Below are 5,115 nucleotides of genomic sequence, written 5' to 3' on the forward strand. Positions count from 1 at the left end.
GCGCGCTCCGGAGAGGCCGGCGGAGGGCAGGCGGCGGGGACATGCCGGGCGACGCGCGCCCCGGGGAGGCCGGCGGGGACCCGCGCTCCGGGGCCGCCGACGCCGTCATCGCGGAGAGGGAATTCCGGCCGACGCGAAACCATCCCGCCTTCACCGTCTCCCTCCATTCACGTGGCTTTGCGGTCGGCCTCCGTTCTGATGGAAGCGCGTGGAAAGTTCGGGAAGCTGGGCTCATGCGCGAAGCTGGATCTGAGGTCTGGGGACTAAAGGGCATTCAGAAGGAAACCTCGAAGTCCAGTCAGAGCCCCAAGCTAAACAGATTCCGGCCTTTTAGGAGTCCTGACCTGAGAAAGAGGCTGTTTTCTCTGCGAAATCTGACTTAAATGGGGAAAGGCTGTCACTACTATGTTCTTATTAAGAGGGATCTCATCCAAAATGGAGGACCCTGACTGGATAGCTTTTCCAAAATTTTAGGTGTGTGTTGGTTTTTTGTTGGTTTTGTTTTGTTTTTGTTTTTGTTTTTTTATTTTATTGAGGAAGCCTGAGATACTTGTCAATTCCCAAGAGAGAAGTGAACAACTTTCATAATAATCATGGTCAAGTGCTTGTCTTGTGCGTAACAGAACTGTGAGGTGAGAGATCCGGATTCCACGATAAAAGGCTGCTTGGCTTCAGAGCTCATTTTGCAGGTCTGCAGCCTCATCCCAACAGCCTTAGAGAAGCAGCGACCTGGAGCAATGGCACAAGACCAGCGTGGCCTCAGATAGTAAAAAGCAGGGTGCCTCTGCCTTATACATGGTGTACTTGAAGAACACTAATTTCCACCCACAGATCTAATTACAGCTTACCATCATCACCAAGAGCATTTTATTCAAGATCTCCAAGCCCGGGAGAGAAAACACCCTTGCCAGTCAAACGTCCCTTGTTGCCATATGACACATAGGCAGGGAAACAGCTCCCATATAATTGCCTCAGCTAGTGAAAAACCTCAAGTCCATTGCCTTCCAGGAGGAACCAACTCTTGGCTGGCCTACCAGTGAGTTTTCAGAGGCTGTAAACAGCTCAGGTGAATTCAAACTGCCTGCATTTGGGTTAGCAGTTCAATTAGTGAATGTCAGGCCAGCCGAACCAACTCATAGGTGACCCTCGAGCAGATTTTCAGGGGCAGTAAATAGATTGGGAGGAGAATGCCCCTCTTTCTCCCATAGGGCAGCTAGTGGATTTGAACCCTGGCCTTGGCACTGGCAGCACTTCTTAACACTAGGCCACTAGAGCTCCCTCTCTGAATAGCTGTGATTAAAAACCACTATTAATTTCTAAGTGCATGGTCTCAAAATAAATTACTCACTGTAGATTAAAACGTTTGCGCCTCAAGTATTATTCTCCAAAATTAACCAAAGAACATTTACTATGGAGACGTTTTTCTTGGAAGATTATTAACAAAACATATTGGCCCATCTTGGAAAAGTAGTTAGAAGACACAATCAGCCAAAAAGAAATCATACCGATTTGCCTTAGTCCATTCATAGTAATACACAAAATCCAACAACTCATGTTTCAGGGGAAATTCTTGCAAAGGGCCAAAAGAGGTGGAGATTTTGCTGTAATGACTCAAGCTATCTCCTGCCAGAGACAAGAGGCAAGGATAAAAATTCCTTACAGATGACTCCATAACCCACTTCTCATTTGTGAAAGTTAATCCACGCTGAGCTAAATAAGTGATATCTCACATCATCTTTATTCTAACAGCAAATGTTCCAGTGGTTTGGGCACCAAATTAAGCAATCTGAGTGGAAAATGTTGTTCTTCCTTTCTATGTGTATTAAAAAAGTACCAGCCAGGAATTTTGGCTGCCTATAATTTCCATCCTTTTGGATGGCAGCGTGCCCCACTCACAAATTGGTCATACTATTGCTTTTTGATGGAGACACTGTAATGGGTGGTCTGACTGCTAAAGTTATTCTGAGGAAGGACAATTTGTTTGTTTGTTTGTTTTGGCTGTAAAATATTGTTGCTTCTTGTTAATATTTGTTTATAATCAGAAGAGACAGCAAAAGGGAGAGAGTTTATTTTCTCTGGAAAATCAGAGAAGTAATTCTAGTCCCGAAAGAAACTTTTGTAGAGTCTGTTAACCATGTAGAAGAAAAGAGTCATAGAAATAGAAGGAATCTTGGATTTCAAGTCCAACCCACTCATTGTTAAAAAAAGGAAAGTTAAGCCAGAGAAGTTAAATAACTTGGTAACTCAGTCTCAGTGATAAAGTTGGAATTTAGTCCGTTGGGCTTTTTACCACATAACATAAATCAGAGTGGACTAGAGGCAGTAAAATTAAGACAGATCCTATTGTTGTAGGTTCTGTTTCAAAAAATAACTGAAATTATTTGACTACTTCTTTCATAAGGTTTCCCAGCTTACTGTTCAGATGCTTGATAGATCAGATACTCAGACATGAATGATTGCTCCAAACTGAATAAGAAATAATTCATTAAAGGAAATACATCCTTCATAACACCGGGTATATCAACATCAGCTTTGTCACTGAGAGCTACACCCCGGCTTACTCCCACCCTGGGGACCTTCTCCATGCACTCTACGGGCCAGCCAACTTGAGTTGATCTGCACACGTCTGTTTAGCAACACACGTCTAGGTGTAAAGTGAAAAAAAAAAACCACCACAGTCCTGCTGAAGATGGATTCGCTGCAGGCGTATTGTCAGTCCTGCTCCGAGGAGTCTATCTGAACATGACTTGTTTCAATCCTTGTGATCAGTGTCAGCTGGTGCTCCATTTATGGGCATAAGGAGGATGCATGACTAATGCTGCTTAACGCTTAGGAAATCAGTGCTGAAGATTGCAGGCACTATCTGCTCCATGTCTCAAAAAAAGTTCCCTCTTGGAAAAGTAGGTGTTAACACAGGGATAGCAGATGAAAGAAGGTAGGTAGGTTGGAGTAAACACGACTGTATACCTTCTGCTCTGTATGACTCTTGTTGTATACCATCGAGGTGAAGCCAACTCATAGCTGACTCTCCAGTAGGTTTTCGAAGGCAGTAAGTCCCATGGGAGAAGGTTGCCCATCTCTCTCCCTCAAAGCAGCTGGTGCATTCAAACCGTGGGCCTTTGGGTTGGTAGCACAGCTTACAGTTTCACCACCAGAGCTCCTCTGCCTGTAACAGTAGTCTGTTTTCTTTTGTGACAGTTTGTTCATAGTGTAATTTTATCTCCCTAGGAATAGAAGGGGGAAATATAATGTATAACATGTTATTTCAGCAGGATTCAAGATATTTTTATTACTCATCTTTCAGTTTTTCTTGCCCATATATAATCTCAGCTCTAAAATTTTATCAAGAGATAACTATTTGCCTATCTGCCATCTGCATTTTTCTTAAATTTGTCATTTTTCTCTCTTCCAAATTAGGATTTATTCCATTAATTTTATTTCCACTCCCCAGTGTCTCTTTTCTTAGCTCTACACTGCTTAATTTTGGCAGAAGATTCCCAAAGTCTCAATAGCATTGGGTTAACCTGAATCAAAAGAGACCAGATTCCCACAAAACTCAGTCTTGGCTGCCGTTTAAAAACTATGGCAGGTGGGTTCCATTTTTATTAACACTCAAATCACAGTTCTTTAGAAATAGAATTAAAAGGAAGTATGACCATAATCTTCATAGTAAAAAAACCAAATGGTATATACTGCATTGGATGAATCTTCTGTCAAGGTTGTCTCCTAGGTGTTAAGGAGCAACGATGTCAATTTAAAGTCTTAAGTGTACCTGATTCAAGCCGTGGTCTTTTCAATTACTTCCTACCAATCTGGTAGTTGGACTACAGGAAGATAACAGAAGAAGAACTGATGCCAGAGTGTCGAATATCCTTCAGGCTGTCAAGAGAACAAACTTTCTTGGAGAAAGTGCAGTTGTGGTGCTCCTTGGAAGTGTGGATAATAAAGCTTCATCTCACATATTTTAAGCATATGGTTAAGAGAGGCTGGTCCTTGGAAAAACATTATGCTTGGAAAGGTGGAGGGTCAGCAAAAGAGAAGAAGCCCTTCAATGAGATGAATTGGCACAGTGATGGTAGTGATGGGCTTGAATATATCTGAAATGGTGCGGATGATGTAGGATAAGACAGGATTCAGATCCATTATTCATAGGGGCCCTATGAGTTGTAGTCAACTTGACAGCACCTACCAACAACAATGATAGTAATCTAATTCTGAACACTTACTTTACAGATACCAATGGGAATATTGGAAGGAAAAATTATGTGGTTGACCTCTTTGTTGCATTGAATTTGTTTACTTGTCCTATTTACTGGAATCAAACCTGAAAATACTAGTCAATTTTTTTTTTTTTTGCTAGTCAATTTTCCTATGGACATTAAGATCAGGTCACAGTTGATTTTAGGGTATTTCCTCAAAGGTGAACGGAACAGAAAGTTAAGAAAAGCTCTTCTTTTAAAAAAAATGTAATCTGGGGTGAAAATTGTATAAACTGGTATTGCATTCAGCAATTCATAATTTTGTGCCATTGATTGCAATTCCACAATCTAGCAGCATGAAGTCCTTCATTCCACACTCCCTCACAACCAAACATTTCCATTTGCTCTCAATGTTGACCTTGTAGGCTTGTCTATTATTTGGCTGAAAGTTGAGCCATGGGGATGGGTTTAGTTTCAGACTAAGAGGAGCTTGTAAAGAAATTAATGTATTACCAACAGGATATATCTTGAACACGTCTAAAAAAATAATTGACACTTCTTAAATCCACATATTTTGGTAGCTTTTATCCTCTCAGAAAAGTTTCAAAACTCATTAAAAATGCCATTTATCTTTTAAAACTGTTGCTGAGAGTGGGGAACTGGCCAAATGCTAATTTGAGGCATTATTTTCAAATCTTCATTTTGGAGGGTTTAGTGTCAACATTCAATCTCTAGTCAAGTTTTCCTAAGTCAACAGAAAAGTAATAATTACAAATGATAATAATAAAAGCACCGTCATTAGTTATAATGCTTTCATTTGGTATATAAACAATTTAATGCCATTATCTATACCATTATTAGCTTAGTGGGCTTCTTTGTTTCTATTATTTTTTAATTGTTAATTAAGTATCACTTA

The sequence above is a fragment of the Elephantulus edwardii genome, unplaced genomic scaffold (genome assembly GCF_000299155.1).
Source record: "Elephantulus edwardii isolate Elephantulus edwardi_28Jun2011 unplaced genomic scaffold, EleEdw1.0 scaffold00218, whole genome shotgun sequence".
Classification (NCBI taxonomy): Eukaryota; Metazoa; Chordata; class Mammalia; order Macroscelidea; family Macroscelididae; genus Elephantulus; species Elephantulus edwardii.